General features: G+C 40.0%; 1 protein-coding gene across 3 annotated transcripts in view; it reads left to right on the top strand.

Annotated features, from left to right (window-relative positions):
* ANO6 (anoctamin 6) overlaps positions 1 to 25,593 on the top strand; it is a 217,323-nt gene that overhangs the window by 20,310 nt on the left and 171,420 nt on the right. The window contains exon 1 of one of the 3 annotated variants that reach the window (XM_066258169.1): positions 12,497 to 12,518. The exons of the other annotated variants lie outside the window; for them this stretch is intronic. The gene's annotated coding sequence lies outside the window, so the exon portion shown is untranslated. Of the gene's footprint in view, positions 1 to 12,496; positions 12,519 to 25,593 lie in introns of those variants that run through there. 3 annotated transcript variants of the gene reach the window in all.

Here is a 25,593-nt window from a genome sequence, read left to right on the forward strand (position 1 = left end):
ATAAAAGATATACCCATTAACCCTTTGCCGTGATTTTATCAAGCATGCTATTCCCAGTAATATTTATGTAGTCAGGTGGTATTTTCTTTTATGCTTAAAAGCCATATTTTACATACAATAAAATATACAGTTAATTGTTCAGTTTGGTAAGCTTTGACAATTGTATAACTACCACCCCAAACAAGATAGTGGATATTTCCATTGGCCTCTCAAGTCAAGCCTTCTCCCCGCAATCCAGATAAACACTTCTACTACCAAAATTGGATTGGCTGGTTTCTGAACTTTACATAAATGGAATCCTATAGAATGTAGGATGCATGCCCGACTTATTTCGCATAGCCTAGTATTTTTGGAGAGTCATATTGATGTGGTGATAAGTTCAGGCTATTTTACCTGTCAGCCTATCTGGAAAAATATTTTGAATTAAAACTTGCTGTTTTATATCTCTCACAGATAGCAAACTACTAATACTTAACCTTTTAATTCTGTTTTTCCTGTAAAGTCAAGAGCTTTTTTGGTCTTAGTTATTTTTGTAATCTCTTTAGCAGCTCACACAATTCCTTGCCTATAATAGGAAATTAGCAACTGTTTTCTTAAGTTGGAAGCAAGTGTGTGAGAAAATGAACTCATCTCGCTTTCCAGATATTCAGATGTTAATTGCCCAGCTGTGATCATGACAACAAACTACACATTCATTCTGAGTGTGTTAGTCCAATGACAGTTTTCCTTATGAGTGTGATACCAGTCCAGAGTGGATGGTTTGTGGACACCTTCCTTCTGTATAAGGAGTTCAAGTGTAATAATTCTTTTTTTTTCTAAAGATCAGCTCTTACTGCTGTTTTTTACTGGTAAAAAATATTCTACACAGATATTATTAGCCTCATTTGGTAACTGAAGAGCTCTGAGAATAGAAAAGTAAGAGTGACAACCTATCCGAAATGAAAGAGCAGTGCCATGTTGATGCAGAATATTAGATTCCAAAATATTTATTCAAGCACATGTGCTCCAAGTTCCCAGAGAAGTTATTGACGCTGAGGATGGGATGGCCTCCCTTAATGATGACTCATGATTTCTTGACTTAGGTTTCCACCATGAGTCATCTTCACTGCTTGGGTGAAAGCAAGCTTTTAGACTCTGCCTGGACACCAGCCTTCACATACCCCCCCACCCTCAGCCGGCCTTCTTTTTTTTTTTTTTTTTTTTTTTTTTTTTTTTGGTGTTTTTCTGAAGTTGGAAACGGGGGAGGCAGTCAGACAGACTCCTGCATGCGCCTGACCGGGATCCACCCAGCACGCCCACCAGGGGGCGATGCTCTGCCGATCTGGGTTGTCACTCTGTTGCAACCAGAGCCATTCCAGTGCCTGAGGCAGAGGCCACAGAGCCATCCTCAGCGCCCGGGCCAACTTTGCTCCAATGGAGCCTCGGCTGTGGGAGGGGAAGAGAGAGACAGAGAGGAAGGAGGGGGGGGGTGGAGAAGCAGATGGGCGCTTCTCCTGTGTGCCCTGGCTGGGAATCGAACCTGGGACTCCTGCACTCCAGGCCTACGCTCTACCACTGAGCCAACCGGCAGGGCCTCAGCCGACCTTCTTGATTCCCACTTCGTGGCTTAGCCACACAGCAGTCTCTGCAACCAGTTCTGACTCCAAGCAAGGATTTCAAGTCTCAGCATTTAGTTATCGGTTCAGCATTAACCTTGTGTTTGTGTTTCAGTTTTCATAATTTGGCTTGTCCTTTTCCCCCGTGTTGCCTAGACTCCTTTCCCAGAAACATGTTTAGGAGCCCAGTCTCTCTGTTCTTCAGGTCCTGTCTTATGCTTGTGAATGTCTCCTAATTATGCTGCCGTGGACAGAGAATTAAGTCCTCCCCTAAGTGGTGCCTGCCACCTGCCCCCTGCCCAGAGCAGACCCAGATAATGGGCTGCTTGTGTCCCAGGATTTAATAACACGAACTGTACTCTGTGCTGTTCGTTAGCTGTTTTACCAGGGGAACCTTAAATCGGGGCCCTGCATTATGATCAAAGTGCTGTATTTATTTTCACTCCACTTCATTAGTCATGCCCTGATGGCTACTGAAAGCGGGTATGTGAGTAAAAGTGGGATTCAGTTTCCTGCAGTAACAGATAGGAGGCCCGACTTCAGCCTGGCACCTAAGAAAGATCAAGTGTTTGCTGGAATGTGGGAAAACCGCCTCATGGGCACAGTAGAAATTGGCACCTGGCAGTGGACATTCTAGCCTAAAGCAGTTCCCCAACACTGACAAGTGACCTGCATGAGCAGCAGGGCATCTGAGCAGAGCTAGTGCTCAGCTGCACCCATAACACTTCCCATTGCAGCTGTCCATCAGCCTTGCCTCTTTCAATATGAAAACCAGATATTTCCCTCAATCTCGTGCACATACAGTTTTAAGAAAAGTGCCCTAATTAGAATTTTCAGTGTTTGAAAATGTTTTGGGAAATCCAGAAAGTTGAGAACCACTCTTGGCTCCTTCCTTCCCTCCTTGACGCTGATGGCATTCCTGAACTGGCATGCCCACCTGTCCCCACATTTTTTGGTTACCACGTCCTGTCTCAGGTGTCCCTCCAGGCTCCCACACTGGGCTTATTCCCAGGCACTTGATCCACTGTGGAGGCAGGCCTCGCTCCTCCCAGGTCGGCTCCGGACCCCTGTTCTGTCCTGGGTCTTGACCCAACTAGGCTAACTGTTTTTGCAAATTGAAGAGGCTACATTGAAGGGAAGGAGGGAGGAGAGATCCTGTCTGCCTCATGCGAAGGAAATTAGCTGTGGCGAATGCTCAGGCAAAAACAAACCAAACCATGTTGTAGCAGAATTTAGAAAACATCTGATTCAAAGTTTAACTTGGGGGGGGGGGCAATACATGCTATGAATAGGTCAACTGCAGGGTTACTGTCCAACTCCTGATAAGCTTAATGACATTCATGTCATTAAGCTTTGTGAGCCACCACAACAGAAGTTCAAAACGTATTGAGAGAGAGTCCCTTCTGAACTTTTTATTTTATAAAATGAGTAAGGTTGTAGTGTTTCACTGACTTTTTAAAAAGTTGACTGTGATTTCTGACTTTTTAACTGCAACCGGAATAGGAAAGTATATATTAATCATTATGTGGCGCATACAGTGATCCTTGGGCAACACAGAGGTTGGGGCGTGACTCTTAGCACAGTTGAAAATCCACGTATAACTCTTAACTCCCACAAAATTTAAGTACTATTAGCCTACCATTGACTGGAAGCCTTACCAATAACATAAATAGGTCATTAACATATTTTGTGTTATATGTATTATATACTGTAGTCTTACAATAAAGTAAGCTAGAGAAAAGGAAATGTTATTAAAAAAAGTATAAGAAAGCCCAACCAGGCAGTGGCACAGTTGATAGAATGTCAGCCTGGAACACAGAAGATCCAGGTTCGAAACCCCGAGGTCGCTGGCTTGAGCGCGGGCTCACCCGGCTTGAGCACGGGGTTGCTGGCTGAGCGTGGGATCATAGACATGACCCCACAGATTCTGGCTTGAGCCCAAGGTCACTGGCTTGAGCAAGGGGTCGCTGGCTTGGCTGTGCCCTCCACTCCTCGTCAAGGCACATATGAGAAAGCAATCAATGAACTAAGATGCTGCAACGAAGAATTGATACTTCTCATCTCTCTCCCTTCTGTCTGTCTGTCCTTATCTGTCCCTCTCTCTGTCTTTCTCTCTCTGTCTTGCAAAAAAAGAAAAGAGAAAAAGAAGTTATAAGAAGGAGAAAATTGAAAAAAATCTGCTTATAAGCAAACCCATGTAGTTCAAACCTGTGTTGTTCAAGAGGTAACTGCATATGTAGAAAAGCCATTATCTGTGATTTCTTGCTGTATACCATGTTAGTTTGTCACTTTATTTGTCCATAGTTAGAGATTATTTGGATAATAAAATAATAATTGTGGTAATATATTGCTTTGTAGTTCTTTGAAGTGTGAATGTATTTAGTGTACATAGGAGTCTGCTTGAGCATGCATTCTAAACTTTTAAAGACACCACTTTTTTAAAATTTACTGATTTTAGAAAGGAAGAGAGAGAGAAAGTAACATTGATTTGTTCCACTTATTTATGCATTCATTGGTTGATTCTTGTATGTGACCTTACTGGGGATCAAATCTGGAACCTTGGTATATCAGGACCACACTCTAGCCAACTGAGCACCCAACCAGGGTCAAAGCACCACTTTCTTAATATTATCTAGCTATGACAACTTGGAATAAAGCAGTTAATTTTTCTGCATATCTCTGTTTCCTGATATACAAAGCAGTGGTTAAATTTACCTGCTTCTTCATCATATTACAGATGTTTATAGATATTTTAGTATAATAAATTACTGCAGATTAAATAGAAGAGATTCAGCTATAGTTCAGATATAGTGCTGATTGCCTTCTCATTTTCAGCAAGTTACCTCCTAGCAGTGTGCATTATAGAAAAAATAAATTAAAGAACATCTTCTCAAAGGAATAGTGCATAAAGGGAGGTTATATAAAGGCCTTTTTGTCCTGTGTTTTATAGAAATAATTACAAATACTTTTAATATGCTTAATAAAACTTTCTGAGAAACTTAAAGATTGATTGGACCAGGGAATATAGTTATAATATAAAATCATATTTGATTTTTGATGACAGAATTTGTAAAGTTTCTGTTGATGTTCTTTGTGATTTCTGCCTTATTTTTATTGTAACTATTAGAAGATGAGTGAGTGAAAGCCGTCACAGTTTGGTGGGATTGAGCAAGGCTCTTTAAAGGAGAGTATGTATCAGGCATTTCAGAGGAGATGTGTGGGGGTCTCTGGCATAGAGGATGTCCTTTCTAAGAAACTGACCAGGAAGATGCTGGTTTCTCTATTTTGTGTTTCATATTGCCCAAGCATTGGGTCCTACATAAATTTTTAGCTTGAGATCTGTAGATCTGCGTGGGTGAGCTTGAGATGGGGAGTTCTTGAATCCCTTAAACTATCTGGGAAATGTGTTTATTTGCATTGTTTCAGGTCTTCCGTGAAAGGAATGTATAACTTTCATCATATTCTTAACCCTTTGAGTACTGGGGTTTTTTCATGCTCACTGACCCCTGGGAGTTAGCTTTTTCTAAAATTTATTTTTATTTTATTTTTTTATTTTTTTTCTGTATTTTTCTGAAGTGAGAAGCAAGGAAGCAGAGACAGACTCTTGCATACGCCTGACTGGGATCCACTTGGCATGCCCACTAGGGGACAATGCTCTGCCCATCTGGGGCATTGCTCCCTTGCAACCATAGCCATTCTAGTGCCTGAAGCATGGGCCATCTTTGCTCCAGTGGAGCCTTGGCTGTGAGAGGAGAAGAGAGAGACAGAGAGAAAAGAGAGGGGTAAGGTTGGAGAAACAGATGGGTGCCTCTCCTGTGTGCTCTGGCTAGGAATCGAACCCGAGACATCCACACGCAGGGCCGACGCTCTACCACTGAGTGAACTAGCCAGGGCTTGAGCTTTTTAAATGAAATTAGTTCCATTTACAGTTTTATTAACTTAAAATCATGCTTGTTTGATAACCAATATATGGAAACAAGAAGAATATACATTTGCCTTTTTTTAATGTTGCCTTACACATTTTTAAAATAAAAATTTTTGTACAGTTGTGTTCTGGATGGTCAAGAGGCGCAAAGATGTACACAAATGTTCATACTACTCAAAGAGTTAAGAGGATCCTTGATCCAAAAGAACTGAATTGCCTATTTGATAAAACTGGGGTAATCATGATACAGAACTAATGAGTTACAGCTTGGCAAGTATACAGTGCTGTAAAACTGTTAACTAACACTGCTGCTTTTTGAAACTGAAAACCTCTGGTTTTCCTGTGCTGTCATCATTAGCTCCCACACTGACATTTCCTAAGTCTACTTGCTTTAAAATGTGTGCACTACAACAGATTCTCTTAGAAGAAATAGAGAATGCTATTTTTAAAAAATATTTTTCAGAGACTTTGACTTTCTATTTAATTAGGAATCTTTGGTCACAGGGGACAGGAACCCAAAACAAATGGCCTGAATTTATAATAAAGGAATTTATTAGTGCTATAACTGAAAAGTTCAGAGGAACCAGTCTTACCCTCAGGTTTCATAGAAGGTTACACTCAACAGCTCTAGCTCTTGCCTTGCAGCTATGTGACAGTGGTGATGTCTCATCTGTTGATTCTCCTTCACCGTGTCATCCAGAGGAAGAAAGAGTTCTGGTTACCTCCTCCCTACAAATCACAGCAGATGATTCTGATGGGATTATATCCTAATCCCTGAAACCACCATTGTGGACAGGAGTTATAGGGTATGTTGATCAGCCCTGGATAGGAGTGAAGTTATTTAAGCCACTTAAATGAAAATGGAGAATGTATACATTTCCTTTGAATTTTTGTATTATGACTTTCTAAACCTAAAACTGCAGTGAAATCATCCATTAAGTCAATGTACTGAAATATAATTTTTTAATATTCATAATATTCTGTTTGTTTGCTTTTCTTAATATAGAAATTAGTCATAAGGTATTTTCTATTCTGTCTTTAAAAAAAGTTAAAACTTTTTATGGGCAGGGCTTTGTTAGAGTCATCTCACTTGTGTTGGTGGTGCGGCAGCTCTTTCTAGGAAAGGTATTTCTGTCTTATCTGCTTTTTCACTATGTTACCACAGATAGCTCTGCAGTAGAAAGGTCTCATGGGGAAGGGTTTTCTGATGTTAGAATGACTGAATTAAGATTTTTACTCTGCCACTTGCTGGTTGTACAACCTTAAATTTTTAAATCTCTGAGCTGTTTTTCCTCATTATAAAGATATAATGAGATAAAGTACATAAAAGACTTGGTGCAGTCCCTGCACTAGCAGTTGTGTACATTAGGCAAATTATGCAAATCTCATAATTTCAAATAAAATTATATGTATAAAACTTAATTATAAGCATTCATGAATGGGCCCATTGCTAATTACTATGTCTATAGAATCAATATGTTCATTGTAATTTTGCATAGATTCTCTTGGGTAGGATTCTAGAAGTTAGATTGACATTTTAATAAAAAAAAAAGACCCAAGAAGATTATTAAGTTGACAGAGATAGAATATGGTATATTAATATTATTAATAAGCATTACTTGTGTTACTGAATTAGATTTGAAAATATCAAGAGGGAAATTAGCTTAAAGCACTGAATTTTCAAGTAAGTCTGCCTGAGTGTAAGTACGCAGTACATTTTAATTGATTTTATTCCCTGGGTGACATTTTTCAGTTTATACTGGGGCTCCTTTTTCATAATATTATAATAGGAATGAATAAAAATGAACATATTAATTTACCTTCTACAATAAATAGCTCCTATCAGAATTGTTGAATCAGTGACATTCTTCGGAGCCAATGAGTACAAGACTGAAACGTATTGCAAGTTTACTTTGTGGTTTTTGGTTTTCTTGCACTTTCCAGAGTAATCCTTTTTGAGTTCTTCAGGATTTTTTTAACCTGGGTCAATATAGTGCCTGAAATATTTCTACACTTGAGAATTCAAGTCAAAATAAACATTGCTAACTATGAGTAAGGAGTAACAGGCCAAGGTTATTGGGCTTTGGAAAGAAAGCTGACCAGTGGCCTATAATAACATGGACAGACCAGCTGAGGAAATGGGTATGGAGGCAATCCTATTGGAGGAAGAGAATTCATCCTTATAATTAACCTAATGGCTTAGATTCTTGGTCTTACTGAGGTCCAAATGTAAACTTTATTCCTGAAAATGTTTAAAAATTGACAAGGCAAGAATTGGCCTGATTGTTTCCACACAGCCTTGCTTCACATGAAGTCATCTGGGTGTAGACCAGATGACTCATGTGGGTTATTTCCATCCCTCTTTCTAATGAAATTCATCAACCCAGGATTTATTAAGTATATGTCTGCTATATGCCTATCAGTGTTAAAAAACTAAGAAGATGCCTAAAATAAGTAATGTTTTAAATGCCAGGTATAATTAGAAATACTATATATATAAATAAATACATTTAATAGTTAGACATGCTATTAGGTAAGTGCTATTATAATACCCATTTTATGGATGATAAAATTGAGGGTCAGGAAAGTTAAGTAATTCTCTAAAGTCACACAGCACATCAATGATGAATGCAGGGTTAGAACTTAGGCTTAATTATTACGCTTATTCCTAGACAGTCTGGTTCTGGGTACAAGAATGAAAAAGTAAGAACAAAATTTATATATTTAATTAGCTAATACACTGTGCAATTATGAATATTTTTCAGAATCTATAGAATCTTATTGCCATTAATTTTGCTTCATCCACTTGAAAATCCTGGTGGAAGGATGATCTGGACATGACAGCGAGTCCTTGGAAGGAAAAATTTGATAAATATTACTATAAAGTTATTTTTTTTCTTGGCATGCATATACTGTATAATGATAGTAACTTCATTTTGTGTAGCTGTGGCACTTTACAGTTAATAAAGCACTTGTGTCTCACTCGAGTCTTACAACAGTGGTGTAAAGTTGGCAGGACATCATTTTATGGATGAGCAAACTGAAATGACTTGTCACCCTGCACTTTGGCCATTACCTGGTTCTGTTACTCAGTTTAGAAAGCTTCTGCCAAGTAGTACAGCTGAATTTTTGTATGTGTCTGTCTGTAGGGATTATAAAGAAAATGTATTTGGCCTGACCAGGCAGTGGTGTAGTGGACTGGGATGCAGAGGACCCAGGTTTGAAATCCCAAGGTCACCGGTGTGAGTACAGGATCACCAACTTGAGCGCAGGCTCGCTGGCTTGAGTGTGGGATCATAGACATGACCCCATGGTCTCTGGTTTGAGCCCAAGGTCACTGGCTTGAGCAAGGGGTCATTCACTCTGCTTCACCACCCCCGTCCCCCAGGCACAGAAGAGAAAGCAATTGAACAACTAAGGTGCTGCAGTGAAGAATTGATGCTTCTCATCTCTCCCTTTCTGTTTGTTCCTATCTGTCCCTCTCTCTGTCTCTGTCAAAAAAAAAAATGTATTTGATAATTTGATGGTAAATAAGCTTAAAAAAAGAAACAAAACGAGGCATTTGGAGTTAGTTGACTTGAAGGAATAAGAGGAAGACACTGGCAAAAATCTTTTAAAGAAAGCGTTGTGTCACTAAAACATCTTAGAATGCTTCTCCAATTCAAGGATATCTGGTCTGGGCCCATTTGGTCAGCCTTAGCTCAGAGTAAGACCTGCTGATCTTTAACACTTCCTTCTTGGAGGGTGGGTCCCTGTGGGAATGAAAGCTGTTACCCTGAGTCAGGATTGTACTCCAGCGACGCAGCTCAGCCTGTCTGGCCCTCACTGTTCCCCCCCCCCTTTTTTTTTTGTATTTTTCCGAAGCTGGAAACGGGGAGAGACAGTCAGACAGACTCGCGCATGCGCCCGACCGGGATCCACCCGGCACCCCCACCAGGGGGCGACGCTCTGCCCACCAGGGGGCGATGCTCTGCCCCTCCGGGGCGTTGCTCTGTTGCGACCAGAGCCACTCTAGCGCCTGGGGCAGAGGCCAAGGAGCCATTCCTAGCGCCCGGGCCATCTTTGCTCCAATGGAGCCTCACTGCGGGAGGGGAAGAAAGAGACAGAGAGGAAGGAAAGGGGGAGGGTTGGAGAAGCAGATGGGCGCTTTTCGTGTGTGCCCTGGTCGGGAATTGAACCTGGGACTTCTGCACGCCAGGCTGATGCTCTACCACTGAGCCAACCGGCCAGGGCCTTTTTGTTTTTGTTTTTGTTTTTTAGGGTAGTATTCTTAATTTGTCTGAAGTTTTGTATTAGGTGCTTAATCTGTGCAAACAAACATATTAAATATTTGGACATTTGAAGGGTTTAAAAAATAATATTTGCTCCTAAGTCATACAGGTTTTCTGGGGGATTATTGGGTTGGGTTATTATTTTTTTAATGGTTAGCTTTCTGTTTGTCAATTATAGTTGAAATTAAATACATATTATATTAGTTCCAGGAGCACAGCATAGTGGTTAGACATTTATATAATTAACAAGTACTAATACCCCCATAAGTCTAGTACCCAGTGACACCATTCATCAATGGTTCTCAAACTTTTTGAAGTCAGAGTACATTTAAAATTTTACAAATAATTGTAGGCGCACTATATACAAATTTCTGAGAAATATGTTAGAATAATAAGTCAAATATTAAAGGAAAGAATACTAAGTCCAAGTGTGCTTTTATGGTAATTAAAATAAATACAACAAAATTAAATTTATTTTGACATTAAAAAACATTTTTATGTTACTTTTTTTGAGTTATGCTTTTTGGAATTTGTAAAAAAAGAGGGGTTAAAATATAAAAAAAAGTTATCTTTTTATATACATAAATACATTCTTAGTAAGATTTAGTAAATTCAGCAGGTTCTGGTATAAATGTGTTAAGTTTTTTCATTCTTGTGTTTATGAGAAACATGAGCCTGATGTGTCCTAGCGATTTCTTCAATGTTTGGGCATATATTTGAAAGGCAAACTCTCATCTCCTCGTCAATACATTGAAGAATTCCTCTCTTTTTACTCTTGTGTTGAATGCAGAAAACCCCCACCATACATATTATCTTAACTTTACACCAAACAAAGGATAGAAGAAACTTGCCTCCAGTCTTTCTGGGGAACATGGGAGGTAGTGTAAACAATTCAGCACCACAACTTAACAGCCTTTTGCAACCTAATCAGGCAAGTGAGGTGGGAGGGTTGGGCAGACCGTCAGTTTACAGCCAATTCCTCTTACCTCTGTCCCCCAAAAATCTAAACTCAAAAATCCCTGTTGGATTTTTGTTCCCCAACAGGCACATATTTCTCTGGAATACCATAGGGTGCACCTGGAAATCTTCTAGGGTGCACCATTGTGCCCTGGTACACACTTTGAGAACCACTGCCATACATAGTTGTTATAATATTATTTGACTATATTCTCGATGCACTACTTTACATCCCCGTGACTATTTTGTACCTGCCAATGTGTACTTCTCAATCCTTTCACCTTTTCTACCCAGCCACCCAAACCCCCTTCCATCTGGCAACCATCAGTTTGTTCTCTGTATCTGAGTCTTTTTCTGTTTTGTTTGCTCATTTATTTTGTTTCTTTAATTCCCCATATAAGTGAAATCATATGGTATTTATCTTTCTGTCTCGTGTATTTCACTTAGCGTAATACTTTCTAAACCATTCATGTTGTCACGGTGGGAAAGATTTCTTTTTTTAATGGCTAAGTAATATTGCATTGCGTATATGTACCACATCTTTATCCACTTATCCATTGACACACACTTGTGTTGCTTCCATATCTTGGTTATTGTAAATAATATACTGCAGTGAACATGAAGATGCATATTTCTTTTTGAATTAGTGTTCTGGATTTCTTTGGATAAACACCCAGAAGTGGAATTGCTGGGTCATAAAGTAGTGCAGTTTTTAATTTTCTGAGAAACCTCCATACTGTTTCCATAGCAGCTGCACCAATTTGCAATCCCCCTTACAGTATATAAGGGTTCCCTTTTCTCCACATCCTCACCTACTCTTGTGTTTGTGGACCTATCGATGACAGTTGTTCTGACAGGTGTGAGGTGATAGCTCATTGCATGCTTTTTTTTTTTGTTTTATTTTGTAGTAAAAAAAGTAAGGACTCTAGGCGCCGTGCCTACAGTCACAGGTAGCTCATGCTCAAAGACCTGGCTCCCTTGGCTTCCAGGGGATGGGCAATAAAGGGAAAAAATCATTAATTATGGTGTTTAATAAAGTTAGGGTCTTTGTGTTTACTGATTGGTTGGGTATTTGATCATTGCATCTGGGATTGTTCCGCTTTCCTGGGTCTGGAGCTAAAACACAACTGAGGCCGAGATACTATGTTTAACTCAGTCTCTGTAGTCAGTAGACATAGTCAATAGACCTTGTTCCTAAAATGACTGGATACTGACCAGGATCTCATTGTCCTGAGGGCTTAATGATTAAGCGATGCAGAGGGAGATGGGTGAGGGGGAGCACTGGGTGAAGCCAGTTTGAGTCAAAGGCCAGGTTAAAGAAAATAAGGTGTTTGCATATCATTGAGGTTTTAGTTTGCATTTTTCAGATGATTAGTAACATTAACCGTTTTTTCATATGTCTCTTGATGATCTGTATGTCCTTCTGGACATACAGATAGAAATGTCTATTCAGGTACCTTGCTCATTTTTAATTGAATTGTTTGGTATTTTTCTGTTAAGTTGTAGTAGTTCTTTATGAATTTTGAATATTAACCCCTAATTAGGTGTATCACTGGCAAATAGCTTCTCCCATTCAGTAGGTTGCCTTTTGGGGTTGTTGATGGTTTCCTTTGCTGTGCAAACACCTTTTAGTTTGATGTCGTCCCATTTGTTTATTTTCCCTTTTGTTTCCCCTAAGGAGATAGTCCAAAAGGATATTACTAAGAGCAGTGTCAGAGGGTTTACTGCCTATCTTTTCTTCTAGGAATTTTGTGGTTTCAAGTCTTACACGTAAGTCTATAATCCATTCTGAGTTATTTTTATATATCATGTTAAGAAAGTAGGTTTTTTTGCATGTGTCTGTCCAGTTTTTTCATCACCATTTATTTAAGAAATGGTCTTAACCTCATTGTATATTCTTGCCTCCTTTGTCATAGATTAATTGGCTATATAAGTGTGAGTTTGTTTCCAGGCTCTGTGTTCTTTCCATTGATCTGTGTGTCTGTTTTTATGCCAGTACCATGCTGTTACGATTACTATAGCCTTGTATTATAGTTTGATATCAGGTAGTTGATACCTCCAACTATGTTCTTCTTTCTCCAAATTGCTGTGGCTATTCAGATTTGTGTGTGTGGGGGGGTGGGGGTTCCACATAAATTTTTGGATTATTTGTTCTAGTTCTGTGGAAAATGCCATTAATATTTTGCTAGGGACTACATTGAATCTATAGATTGCTTTGGATAGTCTCAAGTTGTCTTAAAATCATCTTAATTATTTATTAGTGGTACTATGTCGGATTTTTTTTTTTTGAGAATGTAATTGCAGAGTGGATGTTAAACTGCTTTGAAAGATTTGAATTGCAAGCTAATATCGAGCCTTGTCCCAACTGCTCTAATGTCCTGGGCCTAGAAAGCTGTGTAAATACAAAAACTGAGTTTGAACTGAAGCTGAAATTTTTACATCAAAGAAGCAGAACAGCAATATACATAATTAGAAACTGTTATTTGGGTATAAGAAAGCGTATGTTCACAGGAAATGGCCTAATTTGTATCATGTTCATGTGATATTCACAAATATTTCAAAGTTTGTGATCAGCATTCCACTTTGAGTATTTCTTCTGAGATGTTTATTCCTTTGGATTACAATCTGCCATTTTGAATTTCTTTTGTTAAATATCCTGCAAGTTTATTAATGTTTGCAAATTTGGGGAAAATTTATTAACCTGATAGACTTCTTCCAATTCTTAAGGTGCAGCCATGCATTTGAAAATCTGTTTTTCTGAGGACAAATTCATTGGCAGGGCAAGGCATTCCCATTTTAAGGCATGTGAGAGATCTCTTTGTGTGTGTGTTGGGAATAGACTATGGGGAATATAAATTTGTTGAGGGGGAAAAAGAGGATATCCATCAGGTAGTAAACTTGATTTTCAAAAATCTTGATACTATTTCATGTAAATTTAGAGTAAAGCTTCTTTGGTAGGAAAATGTTAGAAACTGATGATCTCTAAATCACTCAGCCGTTTATAGCCATATACTCTATAGATACTTACAGAAGGGCCAATTGTTTGTATGCCAGTATCTCACCTACTTTTCCTTTTAAATGGCTGCCAGAACTTGTTTATCTTTAGAATTTTCTTTACTAAACAGTTTAATGAACATAGTATTTAAAAGACTAAAATACTTAATGAGAAAACTTAGTGAATAGATCATTAACCTGCAGTTTCAGATTCATATGGAGCCTAAAGAACATCTGAAATATTTCCCATAAACTGCTCATTCAAAAGCTAACCTTGGTGTTAAAAAAAAGAGAGAGAGAAAGAAAGAAAAGAGGCCCTGGCCGGTTGGCTCAGAGGTAGAGCGTCGGCCTGGCGTGCGGGGGACCCGGGTTCGATTCCCGGCCAGGGCACATAGGATAAGCGCCCATTTGCTTCTCCACCCCCCCCTCCTTCCTCTCTGTCTCTCTCTTCCCCTCCCGCAGCCGAAGCTCCATTGGAGCAAAGATGGCCCGGGCGCTGGGGATGGCTCCTTGGCCTCTGCCCCAGGCGCTAGAGAGTGGCTCTGGTCGGGGCAGATCGATGCCCCGGAGGGGCAGAGCATCGCCCCCTGGTGGGCAGAGCGTCGCCCCTGGTGGGTGTGCCGGGTGGATCCCGGACGGGCGCATGCGGGAGTCTGTCTGTCTCTCCCCGTTTCCAGCTTCAGAAAAATACAAAAAAAAAAAAAAAAAAAAAAAAAAGAAAGAAAGAAAAAGCTAACCTTTGGGAAGATCAGTGTTGCCCTCTAACATTTTCAGCTAACTGAAGAAATAAACTTGAGAACTATGTTACTAGAGCTAATAAAAGGTTGTATATTGTCTCATCACATTGGAGCAAAACATTGGCTGTATAGGTGGTTATAGGTGTAGTTTGTTTATCTGAAGATATTTCATGTGAAACCAGAGTTAAGAGGTGAAATCTTATTATGCCTACTGTTTGGAGCTATCACTACTGTCCACATACTGAAGCAAATTTTGATCAGAAGTTTCATTCTGTACTCTTCAAATATTAAATTCTTTCTCAATTTTACCCAAGGAAAATATTTTTAAGATAAAGTTATAAGAAAGAGAGTATGTCAGAATTACTAGTAACTTTTAAAGATAGATAGAAGATACAACTTCTGAGATCATGGCCTGATACTTTTTGAGTTCACACAATAACAAAATGAAAAGATGGAGGTAGGATGGAATGAAACCAAGTTGGGCTTTTGAAAAAAATGAGCTGGGAGCCTAGAGACCTGACTTCTAATTTTAACCTGATTGCTAACTAGTGACCTTGAACACTTAATGAGCCTGAATCTCAGGCTCCTCAACATCAGTGTTTTATCAGCAGGTCTTTAAAGTCCCTTTCAAATTCTGTGATTCTCTATGCTGCATAACAAATTATCCTAAAGCTTAGTGACTTAAAGTAGCAACCATTGTGTTATATCTTGCAATTTTGCGCAGAGATTCAGCCAGGGCTCAGCCTAGTAGTGTTCAAATCTTAGATGGTCTTGTCCAAGACAGTTTATATCATGTTGATCTGACCTTGGCAGGGATTTCTGGAAGGCTAGGCTCAATTGGGACTGTTCATCAGAGTAACTACATGTAGCCTCTTCAGCATGGTGGCCTCAGGGTAGTGGGACTTAGTAGATGGCAACTAGGCTCAGAGATTAGTGTCTCAGTGGGCAAGACAGAAGCTGCAAGGTCTCTTATGGTGTAGCCTTTAAAGTCACAAGCACTGTTTCCACCCTACTCTAATAGAGGACACCATACAAGCCTGTCTAGATTCAAGGGGACATAGTCTCCACCACCTAACAAGAGGAGTTTCAAAGAACTGATGGCCATATTTTAAAGTTGCTGTAATTCCATTCCCATGTATGGTAAAGTGTTCAACTGTGGTAAATTTTGCTGTTTTAAATTTAGCTTTCCTGTACGCTTGACAAGATGGAAAAATCATCCTTATGCCCTAACAGGAGTGCTAATGACCAGAATTAACCTGTTTGCAGTTCCTTCTTTCTTCCCCATTCTCCTGTCATTTTGCTTATTCATTTGATTTTTTTAAAACTTGGATTGTAAAAACTTTTTACCAACAAGTTATATATTTTTTATTTATGTTGGAACGTCAGTGTTTGAACATTAATATTTAGTTTGTACATTTTTGCCTTCCAAAGCTTCAAATGAGAAGTACACTAGGTCACAAATGGTAACTAATAACATGTCACAACTGCATGAAGATTCATTCGCTGTCTCCTGACACGGTGAAACATTTTCATTTTTCTTTTTAAAAGAAAATTTTAATTTATTGTGTTAACATGGTTTCAAGTGTCCCACTCAATGTGACACCCTCAACCCCCCGCATCATGTCCCCCAGGCCCCATGCAAAGTCTCTTTCCTTCCCATTCCTCTCCCCTGCCCGCCACCGCCATCTCGCCTTCCCTCTGGGGCTTGCTGCCCTGTTATCTGTACAAACGTCAAACATTTTCTTTTCCTTGCTGTACTTTGCAGTGAAAAGTGTCTCAGTAAAGTTCCAGATATTATAGATTCATCGCATATAAATCCTTTAAAAGTATACTTCTGTCAAAAGACTTGATGACTACCATGTACACCACAACAATAAATGATATGGCACACTTTTATCTTTTAATTGAGAGCATACAAACCCACTTCCACCAAAATTGGTGGACAGTGAGAACCCAGTTCAAGTATTTATTTCCTTTAAACTCTTTATACTAAGAACTATCATGAGAACTTAATGAAAATGTTATGTATTCTGAACTATTTATTTACTTATTTAAAGATTTTACTTATTCATTTTAGAGAGAGGAGAGAAAGAGTGAAAGAGAGTATACTCTGAACTATTTAAGATTAGTAAGCACTATATACAAATAAAAATTCTGTTCAAAAGTAAAACAGCTCCAATAGAAATAAAAATTCCCTTTATTATTTTTTTGTTTATTAACTGAGATGACAAATACAGTAGGAAAGCATTTTTATGATACAAAATTGTAAATGTCAGCAAAAATTTCTTTAAAAAAAATCAAAACATCAAGACAGACAAAACTACTTACTAAAGAGAAATTCTTGTTGCCTGCCAGCCCCTGTGTTCTCCTGTTGCCAATGTGACTATGGGAGAAAGTTTGCTGTGCAGAAACAGCCTATATCTCCAGGTCCCTCAACTACTGCTTCAGCATTTTAATTTATTATTGTTATTTAATTAAGAATACTGATTGCGCCCTGGCCGGTTGGCTCAGCGGTAGAGCGTCGGCCTAGCGTGCGGAGGACCCGGGTTCGATTCCCGGCCAGGGCACACAGGAGAAACACCCATTTGCTTCTCCACCCCTCCGCCGCGCTTTCCTCTCTGTCTCTTCCCCTCCCGCTGCCAAGGCTCCATTGGAGCAAAGATGGCCCGGGCACTGGGGATGGCTCTGTGGCCTCTGCCTCAGGCACTAGAGTGGCTCTGGTCGCAACATGGCGACGCCCAGGATGGGAAGAGCATCGCCCCCTGGTGGGCAGAGTGTCGCCCCATGGTGGGCGTGCCGGGTGGATCCCGGTGGGGCGCATGCGGGAGTCTGTTTGACTGTCTCTCCCTGTTTCCAGCTTCAGAAAAAATGAAAAGAAAAAAAAAAGGAATACTGATTGCGTGAAAAGTAGAGCTTGAGAGCACTTTCTGCAGGCTTGACTTGGGGTGACAGGCACAGGGTGTTTCCAAGCTTCCCTTTCCATAAGCGGCTGCATGGCGTGAAGCAGCAGAGACACTGGTGCTGTCCGCACTGGGCAGAGCCCCCAGGCAGCCACGAACACAGCGTTTCAGCAGTCAGAAAAGAGAGAGTGGTTTGTGATTGAACAGCCAAACCGCCCGATTTGATGTGTCTTGTTTCCACAATTTTGAAGTAAAGTGAAATATTTTGAATTCATTTCACCTGGAGACCTGTACTTATCCTGCGTGTAACAGGCTATGTCATGAAGAAATTATTTAAACAAATATTATGCAAAGTGGTCAGAAAACTAAACACAAACATATTTGTCTCTCCAAAGGTTCTCAATCATTTCATAAAAGTCTAGATTTTTTTACTTTTGATACAAGGAATGGGGAGACAGAGAAGGAGAAAGATGAGAAGCATCAACTCATAGTGGCATCACTTCAGTTGTTCATTGATTGCTTCTCATACGTACCTTGAACAGGGGGGTTCCAGCTGCACCAGTGACCCCTTGCTCAAGCCAGCGACCTTGGGGCTTTGAACCTGGGTCCTCAGTGTCCCAGGTCGATGCTCTATGCACTGTGCCACCACTGGTCACGCAAAAAGTCTAGGTGATTTTAACTACTGTTTTTATTAGCTATCATTTATAAGAAATGACATCTCTCTAGTTTATTCGGGCACAAGTTGAAATTTGGCTGGTATTCAGTGTTCTCATTAAATATACATTTCATCACTATAGAATACTTTTGTTACCCAGGCCCATAAAGCTTAGTATTGTTAAAGCACAAAGCCATAAAAGTGGTGCACTTGGACACAGGACACTTTGACAGTAGGCAGTTTACCTTGTTATTTAACCAAAACAATTCTCACAAAAATATTATATTGTGTTATTTCATTTCATTATGTTTTGTTTATTTTTAAGTGAGAGAAGGGGAGACAGAGCCAGACTCGTGCATGAGCCCCAACCTGGATCCACCAGGCAAGCCCACCAGGGGGTGATGCCCATCTCCATTGCAAATGGAGCCATTTTTTAGCACCTGAGGTGGAGGCCATGGAGCCATCCTCAGCACCCAGTGTCAGCTCACTCTAATTGAGACATGACTGTAGGAGGAGAAGAGAGAGAGAGAGAGAGAGAGAGAGAGAGAGAGAGAGAGAGAGAGAGAAGCGATAGGGGGAGAAGTGGATAAGCAGACAAATGCCTCTCCTGTGTGCCCTAACCAGGAACTGAACCTGGGACTTCTACATGCCAGGTCGATGCTCTATATCTGAGCCAACTGTCCAGGTCCTCATTTCATTGTTTTATATGTAATGGTTTGGTTATCAACAAGCATAAATATAAATATTGGCTCTGAAGGGAAAATTACAATGAGGATGTAATCTTAATCTCTTTCTCTCAATTAGCTTTGGAAATTGTGGAAACTATCATGCAACAAGAAATTGTCATGGTATCTGACTTGTTTGGATGTTGATCTAGTTCTTTTGAGACTTCTCCGGGGAAAATAGTTACTGCTATATTTTTCTTGCTTACTCTCTGCAGATGCTGACATCATTAACACTGTTTTATTAAAAGTTTATCATGCCTGCTTTTTAAACTGGCTACCCTTCCTTGTCTGTCTGTAAATGTCTTTGCTTTAACAATGATAGATCTTCTACAGACTGGCATAAGTGTGTGTGTGTGTGTGTGTGTGTGTGTGTGTGTGTGTGTTTTGACAGAGACAGAGAGTCAGACAGAGGGACAGACAGACAGGAAGGGAGAGAGATGAGAAGAATCAATTATTCATTGTGGAATCTTAGTTGTTCATTGATTGCTTTTTCATATGTGCTTTGACAGTGGGGGGGGGGGCTGCAGCAGAGCGAGTGACCCCTTGCTCAAGCCAGTAACCTTGGGCTTCAAGCCAGTGACCTTTGTGTTCAAGCCAGCGACCATGGGGTTATGTCTATGATCCCACACTCAAGCCAGTGACCCTGCGCTCAAGCTGGTGAGCGCACTCAAGCTGATGACCTTGGGGTTTTGAACCGGAGTCCTCTGTGTCACAATTCAACGTTTGATCCACTGTGCCACTGCCTGGTCAGGCTGGCATAATATATATTAAGATTTTTACAAGGAGTAGGGAGCATTCTATAATTCAGGCTATTCAATATCACATTTGTTTAATTGCATAAGTATTACATTGTCACTGGAAGAAAATGGGAATATACAGAGGAAGAAAAAAAATAGCACCTTAATGTAATGTCTGTTAACATTTTGGTTTATTTCAGAAGTGAAATAAATATTTAACAGCCAATGTGGCACAAGCACCAACTAATCAGAATAGTCGCTGGCCTTACACAACACATGCCAGCAGGCTGGACTCGGCCTTGGGTTGGATCCCTCTGAATGTTTTCCCATACAAACATGGATGTGCTATACATTTTAAACAACTAGCTTTCTTACCTTGGCCTCTCAAAAGTATCTGGAGGGTTTCATAGTTGATTGTACCAACTTAAATTTTATGTATAAGAAATAAAAGTTGAGACCACAGAATTAAGACATAAAGTTATTTACTTGTTTATGAATTTACTTTTGACTTAGCTTGTTAAATATAGTAGTAAAAGATTTTCTTATAGTAAATGTAAAATTATAGGTACATCTTTTAAAAGCAGAGCACATCTTAAGAAGTGTAGCCTTACAGATTATTTTTATCCTGCTCTCTTGCACTGGGCTTTCCCATTTGAAGTCAGTGAAAGTCTGGTTCTCACCTCCTTCCAAGCCCCTTGCCACTGATCCATTTGCAGAGAAGAGAAAAAAGAATTTAGGAATCAACATATATAAAGTTTTTAAAAAATAATTTATGAGAGGCATGTTGATGCCATTAATAACAACAACTAAATGTGAAATTAGGGCCCATGGAAGAAGCACACGATTTAAACAGTTGAGGTATTACTCTAACTCTGCACATGATTACAAATTAAGAGAAATACAATATCATTATCATCCTGGATTTAGAAGATTAACCTCGTACAGCATTAAAGCAGGAAAGTGTAGAATTAAGGTGTGCCTTAATGGATGCCTTAGAAGTTACACCAGGGGTAGTCAACCTTTTTATACCTACCACCCACTTTTGTATATCTGTTAGTAGTAAAATTTTCTAACCGCCCACCGGTTCCACAGTCATGGTGATTCAAAAAGTAGGGAAGTAACTTTACTTTATAAAATTTATAAAGCAGAGTTACAGCAAGTTAAAGTATATAATAATAATTACTTACCAAGTACTTAATGTTGAATTTTTTTTAATAATTTTTTAAAAATTTATTTATTCATTTTAGAGAGGAGAGGGAGAGACAGAGAGAGAGAGAGAGAGAGAGAGAGAGAGAGAGAGAGAGAGAGGAGAGACAGAGAGAGAGAAGGGGGAGGAGCTGGAAGCATCAACTCCCATATGTGCCTTGACCAGGCAAGTCCAGGGTTTTGAACCGGCGACCTCAGCATTTCCAGGTTGACGTTTTATCCACTGCGCCACCACAGGTCAGGCATGTTGAATTTTTGCTAAGTTTGGCAGAATAAATCTTTATAAAATAACTTACTATAGTTAAATCTATCTTTTTATTTATACTTTGGTTGCTCCACTACCGCCCACCATGAAAGCTGGAATGCCCACTAGTGGGTGGTAGGGACCAGGTTGACTACCACTGAGTTACACGAATGTGTTCCATTACTTTGAGTCATTTGTTATTTTGGTTACAGGTGAGTACGAGCATCATAGTCCCCTCTGTGAAATGAGGGGTTTAGACTAAAATCTATCCAAGGTTCCTCCCAGCTTGCTGATACCATAATTGTATATTAATAGCTGCTATAATGAAGCTGCCAGTGTTTGGTTTACACTTTAGATTTTCAAAAGCTTTTCAGAACTCTTCATGTAATAATTTCAGAAAGTTCACCAGTCTTATGGGGAGGTTGATGGATGTCAAATGGCAAGTATATGAGTTGTAGTTTGGTGAGCCAGAGGAAGGCTGCTCTAGGTGTCTGGAAACCCAAGGTTTGTCACAGCCTCTGAATGTGGGCCAAGAAGTATGGGGAAAGAGGAGGGTGGGGTGTTGCTGGTGGTGATTGCCTGGGAGGGAATACCTGCTAGATCATAGCTTTGGCCCAGTGAAGATTACCTTTCTGTCATATTTTCATATACCATCATGTCTGGCCAAAGAATCTAGGCCACAAATCTATGCAATTGCATGTTTTGATTATATCTCCATTCTTTTTACTGTGATAGGAAATATTGAAATTGGTATATTCTTTATGGCCTTATTTTTGTACTTGTTGCTGTAGTTCACTGAAAGCTTACCAAGATTCGAGGCTACGATGAGAAGGGGCATCCACACGAGTCAGAATACCTAGTGCAGTCCTGTGTCTCCCCCACACTAGCTGCTGATTGATAATTGTCTTTTGTATTTCACCAAATCATGGACAGATGTTAAATTTTAATTATGGTTGCTAAAAATATGGTATTCTATCACCCCAAAGTCTTATTTCTTTTTGTTTGTTTAGTAACAACAAAACAAACAAATTAGAGACTAATTGTATTAGTCTCTACTTGTATGACTGCCAGGGCTAGGTGCTTACTAAGAGGGGAAATTCTGACATCCTCAGCTCCTCCTGGATGGGTTGATCCTTCTGACCCCAGGTCTCTCCACGGTAATCTTAAAGTTACTATCTCTCTTCTCTGATCAGGATGCCATCCGTTTGAGTGTGCTTGCTGTGTACACATACATATGCATGCATACTTTTGACAGAGATGACAAAAGATGCAGAACTCCCATCACTCTGCCTCCCCTGGCTTTATCACAACTGCCACGACAGGCATTTCAGATTCTGGGGCTTTCCTGGCTCTTTAAACCACGTTTACCTAAGACAGTTAAGGTCATTTTTTTTTTGTATATGTCTGTTGGTACCTTTGAAGGGCTAATGTTTTTTATTTATTTGATTGTTACTACCGTTAATCATCACAGAAATCTTATTACTGCTCATATATAAATCAGGAAAAACAAATTTGATTTTTAGCATTCTAATGTGGTTAAAAGATTCATGAATAAAAGAAACTTCTTATGCAAATATAAGCAACTGATAGAATAAATATGGGCATAAACTCTTGCTGTTATAATAATCTTTTGACCTCAGCCACCCTTTGTATAGCCTAAGTAATGACTGTTTGATACTTGTTATAAAGTACAACTGAACCTTTCATTTCTCTTTTTTGTTTCATGTGGCAGTGAAAATAAATTGTTCTATTATCATTCTTGCCAGAAAATTTATAAAATATAAAATTATTCATAAATGTATTTTAAACTGGAGATATATTAATGTATTATTGGGTGTACTGAGCAAAAAACATTGCTTTTCACATTTGAATGGCAGGCACATGATTATATATTCACTTCCTACTGAATATTAATCACCAGCTTCAAATGGCTGATGGATAAAGCTCAGAGAGACAGCCAGGAGATGTAAATTCTTACCCTCATTGTGGACTTTTTATGTGATTTTGTTTAACATTTAAAACTGAGTGACCTCTGAATTAACAAAAAGAAAGAAAGAAAGAAAAAATCATTCTTCCCGAGAAGTCCAGGGGCAGTATGGTTTCAAGATGAATTGTTATTCCTTCTGCTCCCCTCTTAGTCACTGTGATCTGGGCTCTTGTTCCTCCTCCTGCATCCAACTGTTTCTTTTTGGTCCCTTGCTTCCTCTGCTCAGCTTAAAACACTGGTGTTATTGGCGTGCCAACCTCAGTCCACTTCTGTTCTCCACTTCTGCTCTCACTCCACTGTCCGTGTTTCTGAGGACCTTCTCTTTCATGCAGTTTATAGGTCTGGACTGTCCTTGAACTTCAAGACCCCTCTCCAGGCCATCTCTACCGGGACAGCCCCCTCTGCATTTCTTTTACTCTCCTTCATCTTGTTACCCTCATTCTGTGTCCTATGACCTCCTCAGTCTGGTCAGCACTGACTCCCCAGCACTCAGTAAGGCTCCTGGCACACAGTAGGCACTTGGAATGATTCAATGCTCACAATTGAACTCATAAGTCTCCCCACTCCCAACCCTAACACACGCACTCTCTCTCTCTCTCTCTCTGAATAATACATCTCTTTCCTGTGTTTTTGCTCTCAATGAGTGACATTCACCATTCAGTCTCCCCTACCTCCTTTCTCTCCCAACACCACTCTGCTGTTTTTTACTCCACATCCAGTTCTTTAAAGTCTGTCTGCTGTGTGTTCTAAGTCCAGTCCCTCCCTTTCATCTCAGACATCACTGCCTTGGTCCTAGGCTTTCGTGCTTGTCACCTGAATCATGGCCATGTCTCTCAATTTTTACTTCAGCCTTCCAATCTGCTTTTCTCAGATCTACCCTTCGTACTGCTGCCAGATTAATCTGTCCAAAGTCCACATCCAAACATGTCACCTTCCTGTACGTATTACAAGAAAGCTGCAGACATGACCAGGACTGCAAAAAAGATCAAAATAAATGCTGGGCGGAGGGTGTCTGTGCTCCCGGTGTGGGAAGACAGTACAGTAACATGTGTCTGCTTTCCACAGGTATTGTTTCGATTTATTACAATGCTAATCAAGATCACAAAGCATTTTTTGAGAAAATTGGATAGAATGATTCACTCATCTTATAAATGAGTGAGAACAAATAAAACTTAAAATGTAAGGGTATGATCTTTGCAGTAAGAAAACTTGGCGGTAAATGCCAGGTCTGCTCCGTGTCAGCTGTGTGGACTGCACAGCAGGACTGCCCTCCCACCCGTCCCCGTGTCTGTGTCTTGAAAATGGGATTCCAAGAGGAACTTCCTCTCAAGAATTTTTGTGAGGATTAAATAATAGCACAGAATGCCTGTGGTGTATTTAGCACAATGTCTGATACCTAGTAAATGCTTAGTAAATATTAGCAGAATTAAAATCACATGAAAACTGTTGTCACAGATATACATGTTCACATAACACATGAAGATAAAAGAATAGTAATAGTGCTTGTCTCTCTATGGTAACGTTATAATTTTTCTTATTTGTGCCTTTTCTCTATTTCCTACCATTATCATTTGTTACTTAAGTAGAAAATAAATAAAATGTTTTTCAATGACTTTCCCCCTTTACTCATGAAATCTCAGCTCCCTTATACATCATTCAGTGCCTTCCATAACGTCATCTCTCTCCTTAACAGCTTCTTCCTGCCCATCTGTTCAGTCACCCCGAACCCTGGATTATTGTATTTCCTGCTCACACACTTCCCGGCTACATTCCTTGCTGTCCCCTGTCATGTCCATGCCTAACTTTGTCTCATTTATTGCCACTCCTCTGTGTAAGATTTAGCATAAACTCACTCACCCCGTCAGATTCAGCATTAGAATTCCTCTGTTAAAATTATTTGATTTTGTGTGTCTCTCTCTCTGTGGAATGTTTTCCTGCAAAATGAGGACTTGGTCAGAAACTGGAAATGAAAGCTGGTTAGGGACCAGTCCATGCTTCCAGCCGGAGAATGGCAGGATGGTAATAAATGTTAGAGGACCTCTGATACTCGTATGGATGCGTGCAGTTGGCTCCTCTTGGGGGATGTATTAGGGGAAAGGGGTCAGAATGTTTTCATTCAGGAGGTGAGAGGCTGCAGAATAGGTATTTCCTGGGCAGAAAACTTGGGGACCAGTGTTCCAGGCAACATGTGGGAAAATGTTCCATCCAATATTCAGTGTGGGGATTGAGTTGAGCTGGATGGGGTACTGCATACTACTTGGCACATAGTGGGAGCTCACACCCAGGTGAACAGCGTGCCCCTCCTGACGTTTGTATATGGGCCTTGGGTTTGTGAATCCCCGGAAGTTACATATAATATGTGATGTTTAATCCTAGGAGAGGATCCTGGAATTTTACCAGATTTTTCCCCAAACCACTCTTTTGACAACTGTTATACCACTAGAAGTAGGGGTATGTGAGGGGTGAAGGATAGGAAATGTTTGGAAGATAAATCGTCCCCAGCTGTAGCTGGTGTGGATGCACCCAGGCATCCACGACACTGACTTGCTGGAGCCACGAAGGGCCTGGTCGCAATGGCAGTTCTGTTCATGGTTCTGCACATGTTTTTAGCTCCTTTCAGCAGGCAGGCTCATTCCTGCCTCTTTTGTTTGCTCCATGTA

Source organism: Saccopteryx bilineata, chromosome 2, assembly GCF_036850765.1.
Source record: "Saccopteryx bilineata isolate mSacBil1 chromosome 2, mSacBil1_pri_phased_curated, whole genome shotgun sequence".
In the NCBI taxonomy this organism is placed as follows: Eukaryota; Metazoa; Chordata; class Mammalia; order Chiroptera; family Emballonuridae; genus Saccopteryx; species Saccopteryx bilineata.